The 17,803-nt window shown below is 39.3% G+C and overlaps 1 protein-coding gene across 3 annotated transcripts in view; it reads right to left on the reverse strand.

The window, feature by feature from the left end:
• MKLN1 (muskelin 1) overlaps positions 1-17,803 on the reverse strand; it is a 322,083-nt gene that overhangs the window by 278,663 nt on the left and 25,617 nt on the right. The gene's annotated exons all lie outside the window — the stretch shown is intronic.

Consider the following 17,803-nt stretch of genomic DNA (forward strand, 5'->3'; position numbering starts at 1 on the left):
TTAATTGTCCCCAAGCCTTGTCACCATTCCCTCTAAAAGGTCTCTTACATCCACCGTCTCTGTCCAGTCCCACTGCCCTAAACAGACCCTAAAGCCTTTCTGACTGATCTCCCTCCCAGCTCTCTCTGCTCTTCCACTCAGACCACACTGTGCCACCAGAACTGTCACACCAGCAAGGCTGATTGTCACTGGTCTGCTCTTGGCCTTGGCTGTCATCCTGCTCTGCACCACTTATAAGGTCCACATTCTTCAGAGTGAGTGGAATTCAAGCCCTGCCGCAATTCTACTCTAGTCTGGTAGTTAAAACTTATCTCCCGTTGCTACTCAGAATGAACTGCCTTCCTGTCTAACAAGTTTCCTGAACCAGCCCTGCTGGTTCCTTCTGTATATCTCTGCTCATGTTGTCTCTCCTTCCAGGTACACGCCTGTAATCTCAGCGACTCAGGAGGCTGAGGCAGAAGGATTGCAAGTTAGAGGCCAGCCTGGGCCATTTAGTAAGACCCTTTCTCAAAAAACCAAAAAGGGCTGGGGATGCAGCTCAGCAGTAGAGCACTCCTGGGGTCAACCCCCAGTATGGCCAAAATGAAACAAGAAAATGAACTTACAAAATTCTTCCCTCCCAGCCCCACTGAGAAATTCTAGCCATACTCTAGGACCACCCCAGATACCACTTTCTTCACAAATCCATCTCCATCTCCCTGGCTGGACGTACTTCTGTGCTCCCATAAAGTCTGCTTTCCTCACACACTGGGCACCATGTAGTACAGTTTTGTGAATGTGTTATCTTTCCTACTGCGTAATAAGTTACTTAAACATCTTTGTAGCTCCCACAGCACTTATGACAATCCCTTAAACATAGTAGGTGTTCAATAAATGTTTATGGACCTTAACATCCCCAAGGCCTTGTTGCTAATTCATTCTAGAAACAAAATTAGAATTCAGGTCATCTTGTTCCCAGTTCTATATACCTTTCCCAACACCATGCTATCTTTCTGGCTTCTTTCTGTGGTTCATTGTCATCTCATCTGAACTACATCTGAAACCACTAAGTTATTTTAAGGAAAAATGACTAAACAAAAAACAAATGCTAGGATTTATTTTCCATGTAGCTATTTAAGGCAAAGTGAAAATTTAACTAAAAATTTGAATTAAAAAGCAAAAACAATAAAAACACATGCCACATACACCTCTAGAAACTTTTTGGCTTCCTAGATTTTGATTTTTGAGTTGCATTTGTAGGAGTCGAGTTGCCAGGTTGCGTGGTGTATTGTAAATTTATAGTCTGGGGGTGGGGAGAAGAAAAGAAAGAAGAATGTGATTGTTTTCCTTTTCTTGTCTTTTCTTTGGCTTAACAGCTCCCAGCAACATTTCTAGACCCTAAAAATATGAGAAGGGTTTAAACATTTGGGAATGAGGCTCTGTGTCCAAGTATAATTCCCAATTATCCTAGTCCCCCATTTTCCCAACTTGCAAAAACAGTCAAAGAGCCAATGTGTTCTAAACTGGGTTTCCTCCTTGGAACTTTAAATAAGTAAATTATACTCATGATGCACGTTATACATCAGTATAAGTAAAATGCAAATAAAATTGTCATAGCTTAAAAAAAAATCGTAACAGCTAGCAATAACGATGCACACACGAGACTTCCTGGTGAGAGAGGGACGCCCATGCCTTCGTAAAGGAAAGACGTGGCAGAGGGAAGTTGTGTTTGAGAGATTGTTAAAGGAACCGGAATGGCTGTCTCCTTCACAGTTTTCCTTTCCACTGCGCTAGAGGAAGGCAGGGCTGCTATGGAGAATGTTCCACTGACATTCAAATGAAATGGGACAAAACTAAAGCCTTCTGCTTTGCTGGAAGATGAGGCTGGAGCACTGACCCATCTCGCTCTCCACCATCTTCCCTGGAGTGTGAGAGCGGAGGCTGACCAGAGCGGCCAACGAGGATGGAAAGCCAGGATCAGAGAAATGAAAGGAACCTCTGGGGAAGCTTTACCTCGCTTCTCTCCCTGGCAGGTGACCCCACACTGTTACAAACAGTTCGCATTTATGAAACTTGCCCATAAGCAATTTCCCCCAACTACACCTAAATTCTACCTTATGGAACTGCATGGGCCATTTTTCTTGTGCTCTGTAATGGAGACACGAAAACAGCTTTTTGCCATAGCTAATGATCATAACTGTTTCTGTGCTACATGGGTTATCTTTCTGGACTAGGGGAGACAGCATAGAGTAATGGGTAAGAATTGAGGCTCGGAGACAAACAGACTTGTACTTAAGCCACAGCTGTGTGATCACAGGCAATTTACTTAAGCTCTCTAAGCCTCAATTTCCTCACCCATAATGTGGGGATGATAATACTGTCCAGCTGATCAAATTACTGTGAGGAATAATCTAGAACAAGGGCTGTCCAATACAAATACAATGCAAGCCGCAATGTGAAACACATGTGTAATTTAAATATTTTGAGTAATCCATTAAGTCAAAAGAAACAGGTGAACTTAATTTTAGTGTTACATTTTACTTATGTCCAAATTATTATTTCAACTTGTACAAAATATTAGTGAGCTAGTCCTCATTCTCTCCAAGTCCTAATCCCGCTACTTGACCCACACAGCATCTCTCAACTTGGACCACGTTGCCAGCACTCAAGAGTCATATGTGCCTCATGGCTGCAAGCACGGAGAATGTGAATCTATGAAAAAGCTGCAAAGCACTTAGCATTATGCTAAGCATACAGTGAATGCAAAAATAAAAAATAACATTAATATTAGTCTGAGCTCTCTGTAATCATCTCAAAGCTCTTCCAGACTGACTCTATGATGCTCTTAGGAGCTTTTAAGAGGATGGGTTGCTCAAGCCTGAGCCCTCTAATTACGTTAGGGGTGACTTCCTTAAAGTCACTCCCCACCTGTTGTGTGGAGGGGAGCACAAAAAGTGGCTTCAGTAGATCTTCATGGACAGTGACCAGCACTGACTCACGAAACCCCAGGAAGGAGGCACCACTACTAATCTGCTGACTTCTCATATAAACAGAACCCAAAAAACATTTGCTACAGCAACCACCTGCTCCTGTGTTTTCCTTTCTCCACGTGGTGAGGTTTAGGCAACAACAGGCTTTGATCAAAAGTTGATTTGTTAAGTTAGACATAGAGTTTGGTAAAACCAAGCAATTTCGCTCGGTATATACTCAAGATAATTGTAAAACATACGTTAACATAAATATGTGTACATAAAGGTTCACTGCAGCATTATTCATAAAAGACAAGAAGTAGAAACAACTCAAATGACCACAGACTGATAAATGGATAAACAAAACGTGGTAGACTAATGGAATGAAATATTATTCAGCCATAAAAATGGACGGAAGACTAATAATGCTACAACAGGGATAGATTTTTTTTTTTTAATTTTTGGTTGTAGGTGGACAAGATATCTTTATTTATATTGTATGTGGTGCTGAGAATTGAATCCAGTGCCTCACACGTGCTAGGCAAGCACTCTACCACTGAGCTACAATCCCAGTCCTCAGGGATAGAGCTTGAAAATAGTATTCCAAGCAAAGAAGCCAATCACAAAAGGTCACGTAGTGCATAATTCCACTTATGTGAAAAGTTCAAAATGGGCAAATCCATAGAGAAAAATATAGATCCATGGCTAAGATATCATTGTTAATTAAAATGTTTAGCCAGGGGTAGGGAAGAATTGAGAGTAACAGGTTTGGGGCTTTCTTTCCAGAGTGAAGGGAATCAAAGAGTAGCAGTGGTTGCACAACCCTGTGAATGTAAAATACCAATGAATTGTTAAACAAAAAAATTTAATCTGATGTCCTAAGGAAGCCTGGTCACAGATATAAGTATTGCCAAAGCCCCAGAATAGATATTTGTAGGACTTTAAAAATAGAAGCAATTACTCATGACCAAAATACTATTTGATATCATCTTTAACTGCAGCATACATAATAGCAAACCTCCCTCTCGTTTCCATAAATGAAAACTGCTTTGAAGTTTAGCATTAAGCTTATTTGCTAACCTAGAGGACACCCGCGCACACAAGTACATAAACTTAGAAGTATGTGGTATGTCAGAATTTTCTGGGCAAATGTACCTCTCACTCCTGCGTTTGAGATTCTTTGAGGGTCCCACCTCACCCTCAGGACCAGTCCCACACCCCTTCGTGCCCCCTGCCTTATTGTGAGGCAGTGGAGAGCAGTGGTTAGCCCAGAGCCAGGCAGCCTGTGTTAAAGTCCAGGTCTCGCTACTCACTAGCTTTGTGACTCTGGCAACTTCCCTTACTCTTCTGTGCCTCAGGTTCCCTTTACAATGGATGACAAGAGTTCCTGGGCTTGTTGTGACAATCCGAGAGTTAACGTCTGTGCAGTGCTCAGGAGAGTGCCTGTTCTGGGATCTCTGTGTTTTATAAATAAAAACCAAACCCCTGTCCCCTACCGTGCGTAACTTGCTTGCTCTTGCTCCCCTGGGTCTGGAACACTCTCTGGCCCTCTTCTCCCTCAGGACTTTGTTCAGGGTCTCCTCGGCGACTCCCCATGTTGCCCTGCCTTTGCTCATTTCTGTTTATAGCACTTACCATTTCTAGCATGCTCTCTGATCATCTGACCACGTGTCTTATTTGTGGCCGTTGACTCCTACTAGACAGCAGGACCTAACTGCGCTGTTCCCTCTCCATCCCAAGCACCCGGAGTAGTGGGATGAAGAAATGGTGGGGACTTCTGGGCGCTGGGTGTGCCATTCACTGAGTACTCTTTGGCACCATTTTATTTTGTACCACGTGCTTATGTCCTTTCCATAAGGATGAAAAATAAAATACAGGAGATAAAAATATACTTGAACCTGAGGGAGAAACTGGTGGCCTTAACCTCGGGGACCTCCTGAAGGTTCTGGAGGAAGTTCGAGGATGCTGCTGCAGGCCACCATTAGACATCGAGCCTCTAGTGAAGAGTGGAAGGACACCTCAGAAATGGCACTCAGAGCTGGGCACCGTGGCGCACGCTTGTAATCCCAATGGCTCGGGAGGCTGAGGCAGGAGGATTGCGAGTTCAAAGCCAGCCTCAGCAACTTACCGAGGCTCTAAACAACTCAGTAAGACCCTGTCTCTAAATAAAATACAAAAAAAGGCTGGAGATGTGGTTCAGTGGGTAGTGCCCCTGGGTTCAATCCCCAGTGCCAAAAAAAGGAAAGGAAAAGAAGAAGAACTGGCACCTAGTCCCCATCTTGAAGTAAGATGTGTGCACAGGTGAACAAGTCTTTGATGGGCTGCCAGGGATTGCACATGCTGGGCTAGTGCTCTACGCGGAGCCACATCCCAGCCCCCACAAGAAGCCTTAATAAGACCTTTTATGTTGTGCAATAGGAATCCTGAGCTTACGGGTACAATGAGGAACTTTTCCATGGCAAAAGGCCTGTTTCCAGGCACAGTAAACAGAGGAGACCGTGGAAGATTCTTGCTACTTCTACAAATGTGGCTTGGATAAGCAGGTGGCCTCAGGGTCTGGGAGTCCTTGGGCAGTCAGTCTCCACAGTCTGCTAAGAGCAAACTTCCTCATTCCCTACCAGGCCTCCAAGAATCCTAAAAAAGATCACAGGATCCCATAAGAGAGCACTGGACTTCAAATGAGCTGTTTTGTAAATCTATCCCACCTACTTTGGGGGAAAACGCAGCTGAAACAGTCTTTTGGGGTCTCCTACCTCTCTTCGATATCTCCCTTCCTTTCTTGCACTTTAATACCTCTCTGCTCACTCCTGTCAGGAGAAAAACAACTAATGAGTCACTAGCCCCTTGGGTAATGCAACATCCCTTCCAGAAGCTTTTGCATTAAAAAAGAGGTCAACAAAGTAAGGATAGCGATACCGTAGTTAATGATGATATTAATAATACCAACAGTATTAACAGTAAAATTTGAAGATTTCAGGTATTTACTGAATATTTACTATGTGCCAGATATTCTGCTAAAAATGGGTGCAATTTATCTTATTTCTCTAACAATCCTGTGAGGTAGATATTGTCACACCCATTTTATAGCTGGGGAAGGAAGAATCATAGTGAGCAAGTGGCACATGAGAGACTTAGAAGAACTATTGCTCAGAAATTTTGCACAAAGAAATTTCATCATAGTATTCAAAGTGGTGGATTTCTTCTCCTTTTCCTTTTTTCTTTTGCAGTGCTAGAGATTAAACCCAGGGCCTCATACGTGCCAAGGCAAGTTCTCTACCACTGCGTTACATCCCCACCCAAACAAAATGGGTTTCTAAGGTGTCACTTTGACCTTGTAGGGAAACAGCTGATGAGACTCAGTCAATCACCAACCCTCAATGGCAATGAAATTGACAGTAAAGGCTTGAAACTTCAAGTGAGTCAGTGTGTCTGGCTGCCCAGGTTCAAATCCTGGAGTCTGACACTCTGGAGGCAACCTGGGGCGAGTCAGAGAACCTCCCTGCATTTGAGATTATGAAATTATGCAAATAAAGTGCTTGCGACAGTGTACAGGAATGTAAACATACATATATATATATACATTCGCATGTATTTTGCCATATATTTTAATTACTATAAATCCTGCCTAAGTATTAGAAACACCATGCTTCATTTCTAGCTTCTCAAATATCACTGCATTTTATCTGATTTTACAATGTCATTATTGGTCCATTTTCTATAAGGTTTTTATTGAAAAGGTAACATAATAGAATTTTGAAGACAGACACCCAAATTCATTTTCCCTAGCACATTTTTGCATACTGCCTTCAAGTTTTGCTCATTCTGAGAAGTTACATGGACAGGGCACTGCACTGAATCAGATTTGGTTTTTTGTCCTGAAGAAGCTGTATGACTTTAATAGAGTTACATAACTGCCCTTTGCCTTAGTTTTCCAAAGTATAAAATGAAGATGAACTTTAAGAGGTCTCCAGCAGCAGCAGTAGATGATTTTGTCTGAAAGCTACTTTTTATTTTTTGGCTTTCATAGCAGTGGGGAATAGTGCTAGGGAATTGTATGTATAAGATAGATAAAACAATGTTTATAAAGTTAACTTCCTAAACTATGTCTGGGAAATAAGTTTCACATATAATGAGTTCTGCAGAGATGAGGTTACAGGGAAAATCCCCAGGAATTTCAAAGGTACCTATCAAAATTACCAAAAAACTATAACAAGTTATATCTTAATATATTTGTAATATGTACGTGTACAACTAAAGTATAAATGCAAAACATCAATTATAAGTAATACATTTAAGTTTGATAAGGCCATTCCAGTCTTTGTTGATATATAATTATTAATTCACAATGTAAATAGGAAAGTATTATATCAGTACAGTTTTTCATATGGTGTTTTTAAATTTTTTTAAAAAAATTCTTTACAAGAAAATCAAAGAGGAACAAACAAAGAAATATAGGAGTAGTTCTAGGTAACATCTCAGATTGACAGAAATAAGTTGGCGTAAATGTCCAGAAATTATCTATCACTATGAGCGCTGTGACTCAGTCACTCTCTCCCACCCTGTCACGTGGCATGGAACCTGTTATAACTTTTCTAGAGGCGATCTGACAATCAATCAAGGGCTTCAAATTGTTCCTGTTAGGCAGTTTCTTCCACTTACAGAAATTTGTACTAAGGAGATAATAAGTGCACAAAGACTCTGTTGCATCATTAAATCTAAGTGTAAAGAACTAAGAACAAAAGAACAGTTAAATGTACATTAAATATATATGTGAACATATGTTTATGATGTGTGTTTATGTATACAAGTGTAGATTTTTTTCTAGCCTTAACCAGATTGTAATATAGATACCAGAGGTACTAACGGCTGCTGGTTTAGTTTCTGGGTCTTTTCAATGAACAGAGGAGCTAGGAAATCTATCTCTATATAGACATATATATTGTCAGTTTGTATCAATAACTTCTGATTCAACTTCAGGCCTGCAGGGTTGTACCTAACCTCTTTTATTTTACATCTGTAATCTTGTTCCCCAGGTGGAGAATTCTGACTCCCAAGGACACCAAGCATGATAGAATTAGAAGAGTCCTTAACATTAGCTTATCTCGCGTTACCCAGAATAGCAATATGGACACTACCATCAACAATATGATTACTAAAAACTATTTTTAGATATTTTTGCATTTGCTTTAGTATATATCTGAATAGGGACATATAGCCAAATCAGATGGGGGGTTTTGTTTTGTTTTGTTTCGTTTGAGATCTTTTTTCCACGTTGCCCAGGCTGGTCTCGAACTCCTGGACTCAAGCAGTTCTCTTGCCTCGATCTCCTAAATAGCGGGGACAGGTGCACCATGTGCACGTGGCTTAAATTAGTATGCTTTGAGGTCATTTGATGTAGTTCTCTGTATGCCACCAATTGGATTTTAAAGCTTTAAAAGAAAACATTTAGGAATTGCATTTTAAAAATAAATATTTTCATAATTATGTGAAATATTTACACAATTTCAAAGTTGAATCTACAAAGCAAGGTAAATTCAAAGCAGTCCAGTTTCGATCCCTGTTCCCTCCACTTTATTCCCTTCTCCTCTGTAGGTAACTGTTGTTTTTGTGATGTTTATCCTTCCATTGTGTGTTTTTAAATATAAGCAAATATGTCTACATATATGCATGCATATATTTGTGTGTATATGAATGTTTATATATGTACATATATGTTCGTCCTTACACATGTGGTAGTATCCTTTACTTACTTTTCTCTCCCCATTTTTTTTTTCTTTTTGTTGCTTTTTGTTTGAGACAAGGTCTCACTGTGTTGCCCAGGCTGGTCTGGAACTACTGGGCTCAAGTCATCCTCTTGCCTCAGCCTCCTGAGTAGCTGGGACGACAGAAGTGTGCCATCATGCCCAGCACTATCCTGATTTTTTACTTAGAATATATCCTGGAGATCAGTCTAAAATAAGTATATCTAAAGAATTCCAATTCCTTTTTTTTTTTTTTTTTTGGTACTGTGGATTGAACCCAAGAGTGCTTTCCCACTGAGCCAAATGCCCAGCCCTTTTTATTTTGAGACAAGATCTCACTAAGGAGGGTCTTGCTAAGTTGCTGAGGCTGACCTTGAAGTTGTGATCTTCCTTCTTCAGCCTCCCAATTCCATTTATAGCTACGGAGAACCCCACTGTGTGGAGGTACTATAGCTTATTCAAGCAGTTAATGGATATTTGGTTTATTTTTAGACATATTATTATAGATGGTAGTTTCCATCCTGCGGTTTTTGGACACACACACACACACATATACACAGAGACACTGAAGTTTTGAATACAAACATATTTTTACTATGTGGAAATACACAAGGTGAGACTAGATCATCTTATATCAAATAGCTGGTGTCTATTAAAGACAAACTAGAGTTGTGTCAGAAGAAGTCAGGAGACCTTCTGAAGATGCTACTACAGACCAAATAGGGATCATTTGAGCAATAATGATAAGAAATGAGCACAAAGCCCTGGGTACAATTCCCGGCACCATAAACAAAAACAAAAACTAGAAGAAGAAGAAGAAATTAGACATACTGCAATGCATTAACTCTGTTTCAAGTAATGAGTTCTAATGATAATTGAGAAACAGAAACAAAAAACAAAAGCAATTTAAAACGACCAAAGTAAACACTATTGACACATGCCAAAAAATCAACTCAAGGAATAAAAGGATTCAACTACTACCATTTCCTAATCCTTAATGAACTAGAGGACCAAGGTAACATCACAAATGAAGAGATCATTAGACATTACACACATCCTATGACAAAACACACCACTAACTGTGAAGCAATCTTGCAAAACAAACAAATAAGCAAAATAACAATCTGGTAAAGGCTGTAGGTAGTCATAGGAAATACAAAAGATGGAGAAAGTTGAAACACGTTAAAATGTACCATGAGGATGCTCACAGGAAAATCCAGCTGTAAATTTTGTAACTACTGGAGAATCAGCAGGGTTTCGTTTCTTCTCTCTCTAGCCCCAGTGGTAACTTATATACTAACAGCGCTGTCAGAGGCATATTAGGCTGGGGATATAGCTCAGTGCTTAAAGCCCTGAGCTGATCCCCAACACTGGGGGGAAGAAAAGTGAGAAAGATAGAGACAGAAACAGACCAGACGGGCATATCAACCAATCTCAGTGTGTGAACCCTATTTAAATCCTGCCTCAAGCTTCAAACAAGGAATCTGCAGGCTACACTTGGTGGCTAGCACACCTGTAACCCCAGTGACTCAGGAGGCTGAAGCAGGAGTATTTCAATTCAGGGCCAGTCTGGGCAATTTAGTGAGGCCCTAAGCAACTTAGTAAGACCTTGTCTCAAAACAAAAAATAAAATGCACCAGGGATGTAGCTCAGTGGTAAAGTGCCCCTGGGTTCAATCCCCAGTATCAAAAACTTCAAAACAAAACAAAACAAGCAAGCTATAAAAACATTAGGAAATTAATGAGACAATTTTGAACACTAAATATTTCATACTTTTAAATAATTAATTAATTTAGATGTGATAATGGTGAATTTTTTTTAAAAAGGTCCTTATCTTTTAAAGTTTGAAATATTTATGGATGAAATAATACAATATCTGGAGTTTACTTCAAAATGAGATGGGCATGGTGGTGCAAGCCTGTCATTCCAGCTATTCAGGAGGCTAAGGCAGGAGGATCACAAGCTCGAGGCCAGCCTGGCCAATTTAGAAAGATGCTGTCTCAAAATAAAATGGTAAAAAGAACTGGATGTAGCTCAGTGGTATAGCACTTGCCTAGTACACTCAAGGCCTTGGGTTGGATTCCCCAACACCGAAAAGAAAAAATAAGAGCAGGAGAGTAGAAGGGGTTCTTGATAGGCTAGCATGGGTTGATGGGCACATGGGCTTATGTCTTGAAATTTCTATAATAAAGTTTAATGTGCATTTCATATAGTCAGCATTTTGAGGTTTGCATGTTACGTACATGCCTGTGCACATACACTACATAAACACCATTATAAGGAAATGCAACCAAGTTTTCATGGTGATTTTCTGTGCGTGATAAAATTTTGAGTGATTTGGTGATTTTTATTTTCTTTATTTTACTGTATATTCTATGTATATATTTTACATTGCACATGTATTCTTTTTTTATTTTTTGATGCCGGGGACCGAACTCAGGACCCTGTGCTTGTTAAGCATACACTCTACCACTGAGCTACACATGCATTCTTTATGATCAGAAAAAAGGTGTTTTATTTTATTTTTTATTTTCTTATAACTTATTTATTTATTTTTATGTGGTGCTGATGATTGAATCCAGTGCCTCACACGTGCTAGGTAAGTGCTCCACCACTGAGTCACAATCCCAGCCCAGAAGAAAGGTATTTTAAAAGAGAAATATTTTGGTTAACAATATCATTTTTACAATTCAACTATAATTCACTTCTGATGTAAGAAATAAAATAACTTTTATAAACATAATTAGACAAGGCAACTCATTTAATATTAATTGTATTTAGTTTTGAGTGGGTACAGGTAACAGTTTATGAAAATTTATCCCAACATCAAGTTTGTGGTTTGGAAATTCTGTCTTTTGGTGTAACAGAATAATCTTGAATTTATAGCTTAGAAGTAAATGGTTATTTTTTTTTCCTTCCTTCTTACGTAACATAAAAACAACTGATCCGGTTTGGCGCAAACTTTCTCCTCCAAAGTCACCTTTGTGCTGAAATACAGCACCTCAGATTTCAGTCAAATAACCTGCAGACGAGCAAAGGTTTCCTAACAAAATTTCTCTGTAATTTTGTTACAGTGTTAGTTCCTGACAATGTGGGAGAGTCATTTTTTTCAGAGTTCAGAGGACAGAGGGAATACTTCTTTTTCCTATTTTCTGATATGCAATGAGAACAATGTTATCAAATTGAATGACTTCTTTTGTATCACTAAAATTAATGTAGGCCAAGACAGTAAGTGCAATGAAATAAAAAGATAGTTAATGGGTATTTTTAATATATTAAAAATTAATATGAAGCACTACACGGTTAGTCATTCAATTAGTCCTTTAAAATCAGTCCTTTCAGATCAATAAAACTTTTAAAAAGCCAAATAAACATAACAACAGCATATTTTATAATTAAATATATAATTATAACATCATCCCGACACTCTATAATCAGATAGCTGTCCCTTCATCATTTTTAAGTAAAGAAACTTTATTTATCTAATTCTCCTTCCTTTTATTCACTTCATTTCTCCCATATAAACTGTTGTGAAACGTTCTGAAATAGTAACGGATTAGAACTTTTTGTTCTGAATGTAGACTTCAAAGAAAAGTCATAGGTAGATGTAGTTATTCATTTGGAAGTAAAACTTTCTAATTAAAAAGTGACTAGAGGCAGATAATGTTGGTTTGAGTTCATTTTTTCTTTTGAGTTTCCATGTGTTATTGTATGCTTTGCATAAATTCAGTCTACACTTTCAACTATTTTTCAGGCTTTGTGCTAAATTTTTTTTTTTAATTTTTGTAGTTGTAGATGGATGCATGCTTTTATTTTATTTGTTTATTTTTTTTTATGTGGTGCTAAGGATCGAACCCAATGCCTCACACGTGCTAGGCACGTGCTCTGCCACTGAGCTACAGCACCAGCCCTGTGCTAAATATTTTTATATATAATCCCAATCATCTATTCAATAACCTTATGAGACAGTTATTTTAGAAAGAGATTAAATTGCTTGTTCAAGGTCACATAGTAATTGAGCTATTCCAAGTCTTGTGTTATCTACCTTTATGTTAGGAACAATGGTAGCAGAACATTTGTAACAGTCCTGGGTGTCTAGGACCCAAGCTGGTACTGGAGAGGAGATCAAATCAGTTCAAAGGTGATATCCATCTATTTTGGTTGCATAAACAAGGTACCCTGCCCCCGCCCCACCACCACACACACATCCTGGGAGATGTACAGAAGTGCAAGATGACTCAATCTTAGAGCAAAGATGTTGCTAGCTGAGGTGAAGCATGCTCTCCTGCAAAACCAACGTTAAGGGGTCAGGAGGAGGGAGAGGGCAATCTGTTCTCCACAGCAACAAAGCACTGCTAGCCTTCTGCCTTGCTCTTTTAGCAAACTTTAGAAAGTTCAGACATCTTGAAATCTAGGCATAGACAATGTTTTGATTTAGTGATGAATGAACTAAAGGTCAACCTGAGAAAATTGATTCTTGACATATTTCCAACATGGGTCACTTGTTTCATCCCCATGGACTCAAAGCTTGGAATTAAACCCCTCACTTTAAGTAAATTATATGTTGGAAATACTCAGAGTTCTAATTAGATGCACATCCCAAATGCTAGTAGAGCCCCCTTTATTCATTTTCTCTTAGCTTTATGAGAAACTGTGATGTGGTTTTATCAAAGTAATTCACCTTTAGGCTTAAAGAGTGGAATATGTGAGAAAAGAATTTTTCAAGTTTTATTGACTCAATAATGAAACAAAAAAATGCGTATAAGAATACAGCTGTTTGGTAACTCAAAAATAATTGATCTAAGAAACTTGAAATTTCACATGCCAAATTCTAAATCCAATGATAAATTTCAGTGTTCTAGCCATTATTATTACAGAATCATCCTGATGAGCATCAACAGGGGAGCCTCACATCAACTATTCCTATAAGGTTATAACAGAGTTACTACTAGGAACGTTTTATTTGTGGTGTCATAAAGACCCGTTAGGCAACACCTTGAAAACAGACTTGAACTAAAGGATATTATGAATAAATCGGAACAACAAAAATAAAATATGACAAAACTAGCTCTCCTGCCACTGGTAGAACAAACGTTGCTGGAGACCTGAAGCCAAGAAAATAGAAATCCATACACACAAAGCCCAAGATAATCAGTCAAATCTACCAAGTTTCCATAAATGACAAAACAAAACAAACCAAAAAACCCCACCTACTTTGAAGGAAAGAATGCCGAAGAGCTTTGACCTTTTCTGCCCTGCCGCCTACCACAGAAATCCCAGCCTGCAGCTGATTTTAAAATTACCACATCTCCAAAAATTATGGGAGATGGGTTTTTTAAAAGCACAATAGCTTTGATCATATAGGTCAAATCCACATTGGCCTAAGTGGTAATTATTGAGGAAGGGGTAATCTACTTCATTCATTTTAGTAACCAATTCTTTCTCAGTTAGATTTGCCACAGAGTCAGCCCAACTTAATTATGAAAGTACAATAATAGTGAATTGAGCTATTTTTTTCAATCCAAGAATTTTTATTATAGAGAGAACGCTTGGACAATTTAAGCAATTATGTGCTTTATTTCTCCTTTGCTGTATCTCCATTTCTGCTAATTTCCAAGGTATTGAATTCAACTTGCTTCATTCTTAATGTTTTACATCTTGGCTTCTTCCTTTTAGAAAAATTTAAACCAGATTTCAAAAGGCTGCAGGGTAGGTGTTGGTGGCTAGTTTCTATGAGTAACAAGTCATATCCCCTAGAGCCCAGATTACTGTCCTGGAGAACAACAGGCCAAATTCTAACAGTCATGGAAAGCTCTGTGTACCTTAAACAGGGAGTCTAAAGCTTGAGGCATAGTGCTTGTCAATTGTTGAATCAATGTGCATTCTAGATTTCACCATATTTCTCCCAAAATACCAGAGTGCACAGCCTACATAAACCTCCTTGTATCCACATCACCACCATGTGTATTTTAGGAGGGGCTCCTGGGGATTGAACCCAGAGCCTCCTGCATACTCTTCAAGCACTCTACCACTCTACCACATATCCCCAGCCCATCATTTCTTCTCATTTAGATGCAACAGCTGCTGAATAGTAAAGTACTGTGGAAGAAAACTGAACTTGGAGTCAGAGCTCAAATGAGTGGGCTCCAGCTCTTTGGGGGACCCATTAAGGTGTTTTTGGGTGGTGGGAAGTGTGTGCCTGCTGAAGCCAGACTATGCAGGTGCCAATCCTACTTTTCCACTTTACAACTATGTGACTCCAGGCAAAGTATTTAAATCTTGTGCCTCGGTATTTGTAAACCGGCAATGATGTCAATAACTACCTTATAGAGTTGTTGTGAGGCTTAAAGATCTTAAGAGGACTTAGCACAGAGTCTCGGCCCAAGTAGTAAGTGCCTGTACCAGCTGTATGACCTTGGGGATCTCACTTAACCTCTCTGGGACTCTATTTCATCTTCTATACCAGAAGGGATCACAATCTCACATGGTCTTTGGGAAGACAGAATTAATTCAAATGAAATAACATATATAAAAGCTATTTTTAAAACACAATCAAGTATTAGATATCTTGTTCAACCGAGAAGAATCAGTTCCTTTCTTTTGTTCTGTTTCCATGATACTTGACACGCACACAATGTGCACACACATACATACTTCTTAAAAAATTATTTATTGGTTGTCAATGGATCTTTTTTATTTTATTTATTTGTGCATGGTGCTGAGAATCAAACCCAGGGCCTCACATATGCCACTGAGCCACAACCCCAGCTCCCCATGCATACACACTTGGAATACTGTTCGCAGCATTGACGACCTGCTGACCTGTCCTCACCTCCCCCAACCAACGGTGCATCCTCTGATCACCTCCACATCCGGCACCAGACAGGCACTCAATTTTTATTCAGATGAGCACTGTCTGAACAATGGATCAGGAATTCTTGAGGCCTTTTGTCAGATGGATTTTCACTTTTTGCTTGGTGTCCTCAGTAAACCAACGAGAAGTGCTTGCTTTTCTTCAGGTAGACTATACTGAGATTCTGCCAGTCTTATGTGTTTGCATTTGTTTATTCTTTTCACTGAATAATTATTGAGCACCTGCTATCTGCCAGGTCTTAATCTAAGTTCCGTCTAGTGGGCCACAAGTGGCAAATATCCAGATGAATTTAGTCCCTACATGCTAAATGTAGAAGGAAACTACTTTATTGTAGAGTCATCTACTCTTTGAGATAATAAACTCCTTGATTTCATGACTGTATTGGATTGGACTATAGGAAAGAATGGGTTTCCAGAAGAAAGATCTTTATAGAATAATAATTAAGGTTGGGGATCTGACTGCCTGGGTTCAAATCCCGGATCTGGTTTGCACCAACATGTAAGACCTTAGGAAAATTGCTTAATCCCTCTGTGCCTTACCTTTCTCATCTGTAAAATGGAGCTAATAGGATTGATAAGTTAGAATTCCCAGGAATCACTTACAATGGTGCTTGCCACATAAACAGTATAGAAAATGTGCTCACTATGATGACTAGCCCCACTCTTCCCACTCCCTCACCCCAGAGTTTGAACTTCCATTGCAAATTTATCCAGCAATTGTGGCCTGGTTACCCAACTTCTAGATAGGGTCAGGAATTTACTACATCCTGCATTTGTCCATTTGAGTTGCTGGTAAATTCTAAGGGGTTGCAATATGCATTCTTACATCTCCCACTCACTGGTCCTCCATCTGTCATTTGGGGTTACCCAGAAGAAATCAAATGTGTCCAGTGTAGGACAGCCCCTGGAACCTCAGAAGGCAGCTATGTACGGCCAGTTCTCACTCCCCGCTCACATGCCACACATAAACTCAGATCCTCTTCTTATTTCTGAATAACACTGTTTACCGGATCCTTCAGAACCTTTTTGCTCTTCTTGAATAATCTTCTGATTTTCAATATCTCCGTCTGAAGCCCAGCATTCATAAAACAGAGCAAATGTGGTCTGATCACCAGAGAGTACTAGAGAACTAGTTCCCTCTTGAACACTCCATTTTTATTAACCCAAAAGATTGGGGGTTTTTTGGGAGCGACACCACACCATGTTGACTCATCATTCACTCCCAATCAACAGGGGACATGTGCAGTTGTCAGCTACCCCACGCCCACCCTGTACTTGTACAATTGAATTCTGTGATCTTTGAGCACTTTATATCTGTATCCATTAGCTTTAGATTGTTAGATATGAGTCATTATTACATTTGTCAGGAGTTAGGGGGAGGGAATCTTGACTGTCGTGTGTCATCTGTAATTTTGTTCAGTACGCCCATCAATGTCATCAGTTTAGTCATCAATAAAGGTGTTAAGGGGCACATGGTTGCAAGCAAGACCTGCACTGGATCTAGAAACCTGGGTCTGCCATCAGACTCTTAAAAACAAGACACTTTTAAAAGGCGTCATTCAGGCCTGGCATGGTAGTGGACACCTGCAGTTCCAGCTACATGGGAGGGAGGATCTGAAGGTTGGGACCAGCCTGAGCATCAGTGAGATGCCATCTCAATAAATAAATAAATAAATAAATAAATAAATAAATAAATAAATAAATAAATAAAGTAATTCATTCAATCAGCAAATATTTATTGAGTGTTTCAAGTGCTCAGCATATAGTGCTAAACAAAACAAAATCTCTGCCCTCATGAGGCTTACATTCTAGAAGGGGAGCTAAACAATGAAAAATAAGAAGATATGTAAGTTGTATTCAATGTTATGAAAATGAAAGCAAATAAGAGACCAGAGAAGTTTGACAGAGGGGTGGAGGTGGGGGACTGTCTACAGGCTGTGCGGCTAAAGCAGAATGCTCAGGTCCAGCATTCCTGGTGTGCATCTGACCCCAAATGTCTTCCAAAGTGGGCAGCAAGTCTTTCCGATTTCTCAAAATCCCCTTTCTCTATATGGAGTTATATTAGAACAAAAATCAATAGAGCAACGATAAAGAATTTAATTAGTCATGAAACAAAAAAGAAAATTTGAAAGGACACGATTCCTTAGAGAGACTTCACATCTCTCTTTCCACGTAGGATAGTCAACATCTTAAGGACAACTAGAGTTTCCTGGAAGCCAGACACATTTCCTGGTGAAGCCT

Source organism: Sciurus vulgaris (genome assembly GCF_902686455.1).
Source record: "Sciurus vulgaris genome assembly, chromosome: 8".
NCBI lineage: Eukaryota > Metazoa > Chordata > Mammalia > Rodentia > Sciuridae > Sciurus > Sciurus vulgaris.